The sequence below is a fragment of the Pseudophryne corroboree genome, chromosome 6 (genome assembly GCF_028390025.1).
Source record: "Pseudophryne corroboree isolate aPseCor3 chromosome 6, aPseCor3.hap2, whole genome shotgun sequence".
In the NCBI taxonomy this organism is placed as follows: domain Eukaryota; kingdom Metazoa; phylum Chordata; class Amphibia; order Anura; family Myobatrachidae; genus Pseudophryne; species Pseudophryne corroboree.
This window is the reverse complement of record NC_086449.1, coordinates 572,032,966-572,047,417: the sequence shown is the minus strand read 5'-3', so window position 1 is coordinate 572,047,417 and position 14,452 is coordinate 572,032,966. Positions and strand designations below refer to the sequence as shown.

At 48.6% G+C, this 14,452-nt stretch overlaps 1 protein-coding gene across 2 annotated transcripts in view; it reads left to right on the top strand.

The window, feature by feature from the left end:
* Positions 1–14,452, top strand: part of GAS2L3 (growth arrest specific 2 like 3) — a 111,532-nt gene that overhangs the window by 31,770 nt on the left and 65,310 nt on the right. Inside the window, exon 2 of one of the 2 annotated variants that reach the window (XM_063927831.1) lies at positions 3,847–4,071. The exons of the other annotated variant lie outside the window; for it this stretch is intronic. The gene's annotated coding sequence lies outside the window, so the exon portion shown is untranslated. The remainder of the gene's footprint in view (positions 1–3,846; positions 4,072–14,452) is intronic. 2 annotated transcript variants of the gene reach the window in all.

The following is a 14,452-nucleotide window of genomic DNA, read 5'->3' as shown; positions in this document are numbered from 1 at the left end:
ACGCTGGGGCCGTACAGGACCCCTGGATCCTACAAGTAGTATCCCAAGGGTACTGATTGGAAATTCGAGACGTCTCCCCCTCGCAGGTTCCTGAAGTCTGCTTTACCAACGTCTCCCTCCGACAGGGAGGCAGTATTGGAAACAATTCACAAGCTGTATTCCCAGCAGGTGATAATCAAAGTACCCCTCCTACAACAAGGAAAGGGGTATTATTCCACACTATATTGTGGTACTGAAGCCAGACGGCTCGGTGAGACCTATTCTAAATCTGAAATATTTGAACACTTACATACAAAGGTTCAAATCAAGATGGAGTCACTCAGAGCAGTGATAGCGAACCAGGAAGAAGGGGACTATATGGTGTCCCGGGACATCAGGGATGCTTCCTCCATGTCCCAATTTGCCCTTCTCACCAAGGGTACCTCAGGTTCGTGGTACAGAACTGTCACTATCCGTTTCAGACGATGCCGGTTGGATTGTCCACGGCACCCCGGGTCTTTACCAAGGTAATGGCCGAAATGATGATTCTTCTTCAAAGAAAATGGACGATATCCTGATAAGGGCAAGGTCCAGAGAACAGTTGGAGGTCGGAGTAGCACTATCTCAAGTAGTTCTACGACAGCACGGGTGGATTCTAAATATTCCAAAACCGCGGCTGTTTCCGACGACAATTTGCTGTTCCTAGGGATGATTCTGGACACAGTCCAGAAAAGTGTTTCTCCCGGAGAAGAAAGCAAGGGAGTTATCCGAGCTAGTCAGGAACCTCCTAAAACCAGGAAAAGTGTCAGTGCATCATTGCACAAGGGTCCTGGGAAAAATGGTGGCTTCTTACGAAGCGATTCCATTCGGCAGATTTCACGCAAGAACTTTTCAGTGGGATCTGCTGGAAAAATGGTCCGGATCGCATCTTCAGATGCATCAGCGGATAACCCTGTCTCCAAGGACAAGGGTGTTTCTTCTGCGGTGGCTGCAGAGTGCTCATCTACTAAAGGGCCGCAGATTCGGCATTCAGGACTGGGTCCTGGTGACCACGGATGCCAGCCGGAGAGGCTGGGGAGCAGTCACACAGGGAAAAAAAAAAAAATTTTTTTTTCCAGGGAGTGTGATCAAGTCTGGAGACTTCTCTCCACATAAAACAATGCTCTAAGCTTAGCAAGACCTCTGCTTCAAGGTCAGCCGGTATTGATCCAGTGGGACAACATCACGGCAGTCGCCCACGTAAACAGACGGCGGCACAAGAAGCAGGAGGGAAATGGCAGAAACTGCAAAGATTCTTCGCTGGGCGGAAAATCATGGGATAGCACTGTCCGCAGTGTTCATTCCGGGAGTGGACAACTGGGAAGCAGACTTCCTCAGCAGGCACGACCTCCACCCGGGAGAGTGGGGACTTCATCGGGAAGTCTTCCACATGATTGTGAACCGTTGGGAAAGACCAAAGGTGGACATGATGGCGTCCCGCCTGAACAAAAAACTGGACAGGTATTGCGCCAGGTCAAGAGACCCTCAGGCAATAGCTGTGGACGTTCTGGTAACACAGTGGGTGTACCAGTCGGTGTATGTGTTCCCTCCTCTGCTTCTCATACCCAAGGTACTGAGAATTATAAGACGTAGAGGAGTAAGAACTATACTCGTGGCTCCGGATTGCCCAAGAAGGACATGGTACCCGGAACTTCAAGAAATGCTCACAGAGCACTCATGGCCTCTGCCGCTAAGAAGGGACTTGCTTCAGCAAGTACCATGTCTGTTCCAAGACTTACCGCGGCTGCGTTTGACGGCATGGCGGTGGAACGCCGGATCCTAAAGGAAAAAGGCATTCCGGAAGAGGTCATTCCTACCCTGGTCAAAGCCAGGAAGGAGGTGACCGCACAACATTATCACCACATGTGGCGAAAATATGTTGCGTGGTGTGAGGCCAGGAAGGCCCCACGAAGAAATTTCAACTCGGTCGATTCCTGCATTTCCTGCAAACAGGAGTGTCTATGGGCCTCAAATTGGGGTCCATTAAGGTTCAAATTTCGGCCCTGTCAATTTTCTTCCAGAAAGAATTGGCTTCACTTCCTGTAGTCCAGAAGTTTGTCAAGGGAGTACTGCATATACAACCCTCTTTTGTGCCTCCAGTGGCACTGTGGGATCTCAACGTAGTTCTGGGATTCCTCAAATCACATTTTAAACCGCTCAAATCTGTGGATTTGAAATATCTCACATGAAAAGTGACCATGCGGTTGGCCCTGGCCTCGGCCAGGCGAGTTCAGAATTGGTGGCTTTGTCTCACAAAAGCCCATATCTGATTGTCCATTCGGACAGGGCAGAGCTGCGGACTCGACCCCAGTTTCTCCCTAAGGTGGTGTCAGCGTTTCACCTGAACCAGTTTATTGTGGTACCTGCGGCTATTAGGGACTTGGAGGACTTCAAGTTGCTAGATGTTGTCAGGGCCCTGAAAATATAGGTTTCCAGGACGGCTGGAGTCAGGAAAACTGACTTGCTGTTATCCTGTATGCACCCAACAAACTGGGTGCTCTTGCTTCTAAGCAGACGATTGCTAGTTGGATGTGTAGTACAATTCAGCTTGCACATTCTGTGGCAGGCCTGCCACAGCCAAAATATGTAAATGCCCATTTCACAAGGAAGGTGGGCTCATCTTGGGCGGCTGCCCGAGGGGTCTCGGCTTTACAACTTTGCCGAGCTGCTACTTGGTCAGGAGCAAACACGTTTGCAAAATTCTACAAATTTGATACCCTGGCTGAGGAGGACCTGGAGTTCTCTCATTCGGTGCTGCAGAGTCATCCGCACTCTCCCGCCCGTTTGGGAGCTTTGGTATAATCCCCATGGTCCTGACAGAGTCCCAGCATCCACTAGGACGTCAGAGAAAATAAGAATTTACTTACCGATAATTCTATTTCTCGTAGTCCGTAGTGGATGCTGGGCGCCCATCCCAAGTGCGGATTGTCTGCAATACTTGTACATAGTTATTGTTACAAAAATCGGGTTATTATTGTTGTGAGCCATCTTTTCAGAGGCTCCGCTGTTATCATGCTGTTAACTGGGTTCAGATCACAGGTTGTACAGTGTGATTGGTGTGGCTGGTATGAGTCTTACCCGGGATTCAAAATCCTTCCTTATTGTGTACGCTCGTCCGGGCACAGTATCCTAACTGAGGCTTAGAGGAGGGTCATAGGGGGAGGAGCCAGTGCACACCACCTGATCCTAAAGCTTTTACTTTTGTACCCTGTCTCCTGCGGAGCCGCTATTCCCCATGGTCCTGACGGAGTCCCAGCATCCACTACGGACTACGAGAAATAGAATTATCGGTAAGTAAATTCTTATTTTTTCCAATGCCTTTCTACAGGCCTCCTCCTCCTTTCCTTCAACACCAGGCCGTATAGGTTCAGTCCGACAACGCCACGGCGGTGGCCTACATAAACCAACATGGAGGAGCAAAAAGCAGGGCTGCAATGCACGAGGTGTCCCGGATGCTCCTCTGGGTGGAATGCAATGCCAGGGCCATGTCTGCCATATTCATTCCGAGAGCGGACAATTGGGAAGCAGACTTCCTCAGCAGACACTATCTGCGCCCAGGGGAATGGGGCCTTCACCCGCAAGTGGTTCATCGGTGGGACTGCCCACAGAGACATAAACAATATACAAGTAGATGGTGGCGCGGCTGGGAATTTCAGAAATGTGGACCAATTATTATTACAATAAGCAGCATAAATTGTAAATTTAAAAAAGGTTTTTTAATTTTTCGAATAAAATCACACCTAAAAAAATCATGATGTACATCATATTTAAATCCTATCAGGTCATTTAGCTTAAATGATCATGGGTTTGGTCTCTCTCCTTTCACAGGTATCTGAGGAAGCCGCCGAGAGACGAGGCGGAGAAACACGTCATACGAAGGGGCTACACGGAGAAATTTCCACTACTGACGTCAGACTGTTCCCTTGCCGCAGGAGAACGTGAACCTCCGGGGAAAGGAGAGACCAAACCCGTACTTCCACCGACCACCAATGCTGTAAGACACTGGCATAGCCAGCAGAGTGGACGGGAAGGATCAAATCCGGGGAGACGCAGGTATACTGTGGAAAACACACACTGCACAATGTGTGGAAATTAGATCAAGGAACTGGCTAAAGGGAACAGCACCTACATTACAACAGTAATTATTTCAAAGAGGGAATCTCCAATGTACAGATTGCTATTTGTCAGCTAGGGAAAAAAAAAAAAAAACTTTTACCGGGATATCAACTATTAGATTGGAAAACCGCTTAGGGTGCCGGCACCTCATTGAGAGACTATATTGTGATTTTCTTTTATTTTTGTTTCTTTTTCATTGCATATTGGAAGTTATTCCTTTATAATGATCATTTAAGCTAAATGACCTGATAGAAATTAAGAATTGGCCATTGAGAAATGATTTAAATATGATGTACATCATGATTTTTTATGTGTGATTTTATTAGAAAAATTAAAAAACCTTTTTCAAATTTACAATTTATGCTGCTTATTGTAATAATAATTGGTCCACATTTCTGAAATTCCCAGCCGCGCCACCATCTACTTGTATATTGTTTTTGTCCATTTGAGGAGATTTGTGCAAATATCTCCTTGGGGGGTAGCGGCAGGGCATTCGGAACAGTGGATTGTACCACATATGAGAGTAAGATAAGGAAATTATTAACAAGAACCATCAGCAGGTCAGCGCAAAACCTTATATTTGGGGTGTTTTCACTGAGAGACATGATGGTTTCTCGGCTCAACAAATAGCTGCGTCGCTACTGTTCCAGGACAAGTGATCCATAGGCTGCAGCAGGGGATGCTCTGACGATGCCATGGGTTTACAAGTTGATCTGCTTCTTTCCTCCAACTCCTCTCATTCCCAGAGTTCTAAAAAGGGAAAGAGTTCAGGCAATTCTGATTGCCCCAGATTGACCACGCAGGGCCTGGTGTGCGGACCTCCTAGCAATGTCCCTCGACGAGCCCTGGCCTCTTAAATATAAAATTGCAGAGCGCTTGAGACAGTGTATGTTCAATATGTGTTGCAACAATTGTTGCTAAATAGTGATGATGTAGCCATTTTAAATATGTGCAATACCTGTGAAGGAAAAAAAGGTTAGTTTAAAATGTATACAGCCCTTTTATGATAGATAGATTTATTTTTTTGTGATCTCCAGGTCTCTGTGTGGGTTCAGTTTTAATTTTTACCGTATCAGGAGGGGCAGGATATAATGAAAAAGTCCTGTGCCCTAACTTTCCCTATACTACCCACCTTTCTCTGTGGTGTTGGTGGGATGGTTGTGGACTCCTCCGGCTGGTTCCCCGCTCCGGCTGGCCTCCTTGCTTTTGTGCACCGTACAGCGCGATGTGATGGCGCGAGTCCCGGTCTGTGTGGAGGCTTGAAATTGCTCGGCAGCGTGCTCAGTGATTTTCAGTTCACTACCTGAAGATATGGCTGGCAGTGCTACCAACGCGTTTCAGGTGTTTCACGCCCTTTATCAAGGATGGCACTGGTTTAGCCAACTTCCTCTTTTATATTTAAAAAAAACAAAAAACTTTATTGGTTTAAAAACAAAAAACTAAGGTCTCCCAGGAAGTTAAAATAAAATAAGCAGTATGCACATGGCTGCAAATTTTTTTTTATTGTTTTTATTGCTCAGGTATTGCACTTAATTAAAAAAATATTTAAAATGTGTGAAAAGGTAAAATAATATATGTACTTTATAAATTGCATTTCAGTTATGAATTTTTCTATTTTATAACTCAATCTAATTTTTTTATATCTATTTCAAAAAGACATTGGGGTATATGCAATTACCGGCGAATCGTGGCAATTTTTCGCCCGTTTTTTAATTTGACACAATTCGACCGTCGAATTCCGGCAAGTGGGTGCCAGAATTCAACATGTTCAATACAAAACTGATTCGACAGTCCCGCTGTCGAAAAATGGCCGATTTGACGGATTTTGATCCGATTTTTTAAAAACCGGAAAAAACTGTAAAAAACACGAAAAAAATTGCGTGGGGTTCCCCCCTCCAATGCATAACCAGCCTCGGGCTCTTCGAACCGGTCCTGGTTCTAAAAATCCGGGGGGGGGGGGGGGAGAATGACAGGGGATCCCCCGTATTTTTAAAACAAGCACCAGGCTCTGCGCCTGGTGCAAAAAATACGGGGGACAAAGAGTAGGGGTCCCCCGTATTTTTTACACCAGCATCGGGCTCCACTAGCTGGACAGATAATGCCACAGCCGGGGGTCACTTTTATACAGCGCCCTGCGGCCATGGCATTAAATATCCAACTAATCACCCCTGGCCGGGGTACCCTGGGGGAGTGGGGACCCCTTCAATCAAGGGGTCCAGCCACCCAAGGGCCAGGGGTGAAGCCCGAGGCTGTGTCCCCCCCCCCCCCATCCAAGGGCTGCGGATGGGGGGCTGATAGCCTTGAGAAAATTGTAATATTGTTTTTCCCAGTAGTACTACAAGTCCCAGGAAGCCTCCCCCGCAAGCTTGTACTTGGAGAACCACAAGTACCAGCATGCGGGAGAAAAACGGGCCCGCTGGTACCTGTAGTTCTACTGGAAAAAAAATACCCAAATAAAAACAGGACACGCACACCGTGAGAGAAACTTTTTCTCGAACGTCCTAAGTGGATGCTGGGGACTCCGTAAGGACCATGGGGATTAGCGGCTCCGCAGGAGACTGGGCACAACTATAAAGAAAGCTTTTAGACTACTGGTGTGCACTGTCTCCTCCCACTAAAACCCTCCTCCAGACCTCAGTTAGATTCTTGTGCCCGGCTGAGCTGGATGCACACTAGGGGCTCTCCTGAGCACCTAGAAAGAAAGTATATTTAGGTTTTTTATTTTCAGTGAGATCTGCTGGCAACAGACTCACTGCAGCGAGGGACTAAGGGGAGAAGAAGCGAACCTACATAACAGGTGGTAGTTTCAGCTTCTTAGGCTACTGGACACCATTAGCTCCAGAGGGATCGACCGCAGGACCCGACCTTGGTGTTCGTTCCCGGAGCCGCGCCGCCGTCCCCCTTACAGAGCCAGAAGCATGAAGAAGGTCCGGAAAATCGGCGGCAGAAGACTTCGGTCTTCACCAAGGTAGCGCACAGCACTGCAGCTGTGCGCCATTGCTCCTCATGTACACCTCACACTTCGGTCACTGATGGGTGCAGGGCGCTGGGGGGGGCGCCCTGAGGGCAATAAATAACACCTTGGCTGGCAAAATATACATCATATATAGTCCCAGAGGCTATATAGATGTAAAATTACCCCTGCCAGTATCACAGAAAAAGCGGGAGAAAGTCCGCCGAAAAGGGGGCGGGGCTTCTCCCTCAGCACACTGGCGCCATTTTTCCCTCACAGTTCCGCTGGAAGGAAGCTCCCTGGCTCTCCCCTGCAGTCTGAGAATACTACAGAAGGGTAAAAAAGAGAGAGGGGGGCACTAAATTTAGGCGCAGTATAGATAGATAGATAGTATCTATCTATCTATTATACACACAGCTATAGGGAAAACACTCATTGATAGTGGGATCCCAGTGTTATATAGCGCTCTGGTGTGTGCTGGCATACTCTCTCTCTGTCTCCCCAAAGGGCTTTGTGGGGTCCTGTCCTCTGTCAGAGCATTCCCTGTGTGTTTGCGGTGTGTCTGTACGGCTGTGTCGACATGTTTGATGAGAAGGCTTATGTGGAGGCGGAGCAGATGCCTGTAAATGTGATGTCACCCCCTGCGGGGTCGACACCTGAGTGGATGGTGCTGTGGAAGGAATTACGTGATAGTGTCGACTCCTTACATAAAAGGTTTGACGACATACCTAATGTGGGAAAGCCGGCTTCTCAGCCTGTGCCTGCCCAGGCGTCTCAAAAACCATCAGGGGCTCTAAAACGCCCGCTACCTCAGATGGTTGACACAGATGTCGACACGGATACTGACTCCAGTGTCGACGACGAAGAGACTAATGTAACTTCCAGTAGGGCCACAAGTTACATGATTGAGGCAATGAAAAATGTGTTGCACATTTCTGATGTTACCCCCGGTACCACAAAAAAGGGTATAATGTTTGGAGAGAAAAAACTACCAGTAGCTTTTCCTCCATCTGAAGAGTTAAATGAAGTGTGTGAAGAAGCGTGGGCTTCCCCTGATAAAAAGATGGTAATTTCTAAGAGGTTACTAATGGCGTACCCTTTCCCGCCAGAGGATAGGTCACGCTGGGAAACATCCCCTAGGGTGGATAAAGCGCTCACACGCTTGTCAAAGAAGGTGGCACTACCGTCTCCGGATACGGCCGCCCTGAAGGAATCTGCTGATAGAAAGCAGGAGGCTATCCTGAAATCTATATATACACACACGGGTGTGATACTGAGACCGGCTATAGCTTCAGCCTGGATGTGCAGCGCTGCTGCTGCGTGGTCAGATTCCCTGTCAGAAAATATAGATACCCTAGACAGGGACACTATTTTGCTAAACGTAGAGCATATAAAAGACGCACTTTTATACATGAGGGATGCACAGAGGGATATTTGCCGGCTTTCATCCAAAATTAGTGCAATGTCCATTTCTCTGACGTCCTAGTGGATGCTGGGAACTCCGTAAAGACCATGGGGAATAGCGGCTCCGCAGGAGACTGGGCACAAAAGTAAAAGCTTTAGGACTACCTGGTGTGCACTGGCTCCTCCCCCTATGACCCTCCTCCAAGCCTCAGTTAGATTTTTGTGCCCGGCCGAGAAGGGTGCACACTAGGGGCTCTCCTGAGCTTCTTAGTGAAAGTTTAGTTTTAGGTTTTTTATTTTCAGTGAGACCTGCTGGCAACAGGCTCACTGCATCGAGGGACTAAGGGGAGAAGAAGCGAACTCACCTGAAGTGCAGAGTGGATTGGGCTTCTTAGGCTACTGGACACCATTAGCTCCAGAGGGACCGAACACAGGCCCAGCCTCGGAGCTCGGTCCCAGAGCCGCGCCGCCGGCCCCCTTACAGAGCCAGAAGCAAGAAGAGGTCCGGAAAAATCGGCGGCAGAAGACATCAGTCTTCAACAAGGTAGCGCACAGCACTGCAGCTGTGCGCCATTGTTACTCAGGCACACTTCACACTCCGGTCACTGAGGGTGCAGGGCGCTAGGGGGGCGCGCCCTGAGCAGCAATGTAAAACACCTTGGCTGGCATAAATACACCACATATAACCCCCAGGGCTATATGGATGTATTTTAACCCCTGCCAGAACTCACCTAAAAAGCGGGAGAAAAGGCCGCCGAGAAGGGGGCGGAGCCTATCTCCTCAGCACACGGGCGCCATTTTCCATCACAGCTTCGCTGGAAGGACGTCTCCCTGACTCTCCCCTGCAGTCCTGCACTACAGAAAAGGGTAAAAAAGAGAGGGGGGCACTAATTTGGCGCAGTTTTGATACTAACAGCAGCTATAAAGGGAAAAGCACATTTTATAGTGGTATTCCTGTCTATATATAGCGCTCTGGTGTGTGCTGGCATACTCTCCCTCTGTCTCCCCAACGGGCTAGTGGGGTCCTGTCCTCTATCAGAGCATTCCCTGTGTGTGTGCGGTGTCGGTACGATTGTGTCGACATGTTTGAGGAGGAAAATGAGATGGAGGCGGAGCAATTGCCTATTATAGAGTTGTCACCCCCTAGGGAGTCGACACCTGAGTGGATGAGCTTATGGAAGGAATTGCGTGAGAGTGTCAGCTCTTTACGACACAGTTGACGACATGAGACAGCCGGCTACTCAGCTTGTGCCTGTCCAGGGGTCTCAAACGCCATCAGGGGCTTTAAAACGCCCGTTACCTCAAATGGCAGACACAGACACGGATACTGACTCCAGTGTCGATGATGAGGAGACATACGTGACTTCCACTAGGGCCACACGTTACATGATTGAAGCAATGAAAAATGTATTGCATATCTCTGATAATACAAGTACCACTAAAAAGGGTATTATGTTTGGTGAGAAAAAACTGCCTGTAGTTTTTCCTGTATCCGAGGAATTAAATGAAGTGTGTGATGAGGCGTGGGTTTCCCCCGATAAAAAACTGATAATTCCTAAAAGGTTATTGGCATCGTACCCTTTCCCGCCAGAGGATAGGGCACGTTGGGAAACACCCCCTAGGGTGGATAAAGCGCTCACACGCTTGTCTAAACAGGTAGCACTACCCTCTTCTGATACGGCCGCCCTAAAGGAACCTGCCGATAGAAAGCTGGAGAATATCCTAAAATGTATATACTCTCACACGGGTGTTATACTGCGACCAGCAATCGCCTCAGCCTGGATGTGCAGTGCGGGCCTGGCGTGGTCGGATTCCCTGACTGAAAATATTGATACCCTAGATAGGGACAGTATATTACTGACTATAGAGCATTTGAAGGATGCATTTCTATATATGCGTGATGCACAGAGGGATATTTGCCGACTGGCATCAAGAGTTAGCGCGCTGTCCATTTCTGCAAGAAGAGGTTTATGGACGCGGCAGTGGTCAGGCGATGCGGATTCTAAAAGGCACATGGAAGTATTGCCTTATAAGGGGGAGGAGTTATTTGGGGTAGGTCTATCAGACCTGGTAGTCACGGCAACTGCTGGAAAATCCACATTTTTACCCCAGGTAGCTTCTCAACCTAAGAAGACGCCGTATTATCAGGCGCAGTCCTTTCGGCCCCATAAGGGCAAGCGGGCAAAAGGCGCCTCATTTCTGCCCCGTGGCAGAGGAAGAGGGAAAAGGCTGCAACAAACAGCCAGTTCCCAGGAACAAAAGCCCTCTCCCGCCTCCGCAAAGTCCTCAGCATGACGCTGGGGCTTTACAAGCGGACTCGGGCACGGTGGGGGCCCGTCTCAAGAAGTTCAGTGCGCAGTGGGCCCACTTGCAAGTGGACCCCTGGATCCTTCAAGTGGTATCTCAGGGGTACAAATTGGAATTCGAGACGTCTCCCCCTCGCCGTTTTCTAAAGTCTGCTTTACCGACGTCTCCCTCAGACAGGGAGGCAGTATTGGAAGCCATTCACAAGCTGTATTCCCAGCAGGTGATAATCAAGGTACACCTCCTACAACAGGGAAAGGGGTACTATTCCACACTATTTGTGGTACCGAAGCCGGACGGCTCGGTGAGACCAATTTTAAACCTAAAATCCTTGAACACTTACATACAAAGGTTCAAATTCAAGATGGAGTCACTCAGAGCAGTGATTGCAAACCTGGAAGAAGGGGACTATATGGTGTCTCTGGACATCAAAGATGCTTACCTACATGTCCCAATTTACCCTTCTCACCAAGGGTACCTCAGGTTTGTGGTACAGAACTGTCACTATCCGTTTCAGACGCTGCCGTTGGATTGTCCACGGCACCCCGGGTCTTTACCAAGGTAATGGCCGAAATGATGATACTCCTTCGAAGGAAGGGAGTTTCAGTTATCCCTTACTTGGACGATCTCCTGATAAGGGCAAGATCCAGGGAATAGTTGGAAGTCGGAGTAGCACTATCTCAGATAGTGCTGCGCCAGCACGGTTGGATTCTCAATATTCCAAAATCGCAGCTGATCCCGACGACACGACTTCTATTCCTAGGGATGATCCTGGACACAGTCCAGAAAAAGGTGTTTCTCCCGGAGGAGAAAGCCAGGGAGTTATCCGAACTAGTCAGAAATCTCCTAAAACCAGGCCAAGTCTCAGTGCATCAATGCACAAGGGTCCTGGGAAAGATGGTGGCTTCTTACGAAGCAATCCCATTCGGCAGATTCCACGCAAGAACCTTCCAGTGGGATCTGGTAGACAAATGGTCCGGGTCGCATCTTCAGATGCATCAGCGGATAATCTTGTCACCAAGGACAAGGGTGTCTCTCCTGTGGTGGTTGCAGAGTGCTCATCTTCTAGAGGGCCGCAGATTCGGCATTCAGGACTGGGTCCTGGTGACCACGGATGCCAGCCTGAGAGGCTGGGGAGCAGTCACACAGGGAAGGAATTTCCAGGGCTTGTGGTCAAGCCTGGAGACATTACTTCACATAAATATCCTGGAGCTAAGGGCCATCTACAATGCTCTAAGCCTAGCAAGACCTCTGCTTCAAGGTCAGCCGGTGCTGATCCAGTCAGACAACATCACGGCAGTCGCCCATGTAAACAGACAGGGCGGCACGAGAAGCAGGAGGGCAATGACAGAAGTTGCGAGGATTCTCCGCTGGGCGGAAAATCATGTGATAGCACTGTCAGCAGTGTTCATTCCGGAAGTGGACAACTGGGAAGCAGACTTCCTCAGCAGACACGACCTCCACCCGGGGGAGTGGGGACTTCACCCAGAAGTCTTCCACATGATTGTGAACCGTTGGGAAAAACCAAAGGTGGACATGATGGCGTCCCGCCTCAACAAAAAACTAGACAGGTATTGCGCCAGGTCAAGGGACCCTCAGGCAATAGCTGTGGACGCTCTGGTAACACCGTGGGTGTACCAGTCAGTGTATGTGTTCCCTCCTCTGCCTCTCATACCCAAGGTACTGAGAATCATAAGAAGGAGAGGAGTAAGGACTATACTCGTGGCTCCGGATTGGCCAAGAAGGACTTGGTACCCGGAACTTCAAGAGATGCTCACAGAGGACCCGTGGCCTCTACCTCTAAGAAAGGACCTGCTCCAGCAGGGACCCTGTCTGTTCCAAGACTTACCGCGGCTGCGTTTGACGGCATGGCGGTTGAACGCCGGATCCTAAAGGAAAAAGGCATTCCGGATGAAGTCATCCCTACCCTGATCAAAGCCAGGAAGGATGTAACCGTACAGCATTATCACCGTATTTGGCGTAAATATGTTGCGTGGTGCGAGGCCAGGAAGGCCGCTACAGAGGAATTTCAACTGGGTCGTTTCCTGCATTTCCTGCAAACAGGACTGTCTATGGGCCTAAAATTAGGGTCCATTAAGGTTCAAATTTCGGCCCTGTCGATTTTCTTCCAGAAAGAACTGGCTTCAGTTCCTGAAGTTCAGACGTTTGTCAAGGGGGTACTGCATATACAGCCTCCTTTTGTGCCTCCAGTGGCACCTTGGGATCTCAATGTAGTTTTGGGGTTCCTAAAATCACATTGGTTTGAACCACTCTCCACTGTAGACTTAAAATATCTCACATGGAAAGTGGTAATGCTGTTGGCCCTGGCTTCAGCCAGGCGTGTCTCAGAATTGGCGGCTTTATCCTATAAAAGCCCTTACCTAATTTTTCATACGGACAGGGCAGAATTGAGGACTAGTCCTCAATTTCTCCCTAAGGTGGTTTCAGCGTTTCACTTGAACCAGCCTATTGTGGTACCTGCGGCTACTAGGGACTTGGAGGACTCCAAGTTGCTGGACGTAGTCAGGGCCCTGAAAATATGTTTCCAGGACGGCTGGAGTCAGAAAATCTGACTCGCTGTTTATCCTGTATGCACCCAACAAGCTGGGTGCTCCTGCTTCTAAGCAAACTATTGCTCGTTGGATTTGTAGTACAATTCAGCTTGCACATTCTGTGGCAGGCCTGCCACAGCCAAAATCTGTAAAAGCCCATTCCACAAGGAAGGTGGGCTCATCTTGGGCGGCTGCCCGAGGGGTCTCGGCTTTACAACTTTGCCGAGCAGCTACTTGGTCAGGGGCAAACACGTTTGCTAAATTCTACAAATTTGATACCCTTGCTGAGGAGGACCTGGAGTTCTCTCATTCGGTGCTGCAGAGTCATCCGCACTCTCCCGCCCGTTTGGGAGCTTTGGTATAATCCCCATGGTCCTTACAGAGTTCCCAGCATCCACTAGGACGTCAGAGAAAATAAGAATTTACTTACCGATAATTCTATTTCTCGTAGTCCGTAGTGGATGCTGGGCGCCCATCCCAAGTGCGAATTGTCTGCAATACTTGTATATAGTTATTGCTTAACTAAAGGGTTATTGTTGAGCTATCTGTTGAGAGGCTCAATTGTTATCATGCTGTTAACTGGGTATTGTATCACGAGTTATACGGTGTGACCGGTGTGGCTGGTATGAGTCTTACCTGGGATTCAAAATCCTTCCTAATTGTGTCAGCTCTTCCGGGCACAGTATCCTAACTGAGGTCTGGAGGAGGGTCTTAGTGGGAGGAGCCAGTGCACACCAGTAGTCTAAAAGCTTTCTTTATAGTTGTGCCCAGTCTCCTGCGGAGCCGCTAATCCCCATGGTCCTTACGAAGTCCCCAGCATCCACTATGGACTATGAGAAATAGAATTACCGGTGAGTAAATTCTTATTAAACACATGTCGACACACACACACACACACACACACACACATACTTACCTATGTTCACACGCCGACCTCTGTCCACTTGTCAATGTAGAATCCACGGTGTACCTGTGAAAAAAATTATACTCACCTCAATGCAGTGTCCGGATCTTTTAAAATAATCCTCGTACTTGGCAAAACAACAAAACGAACACCCAGACCAAACGGACTGAAAGGGGTCCCATGTTTACACATGGGACCCCT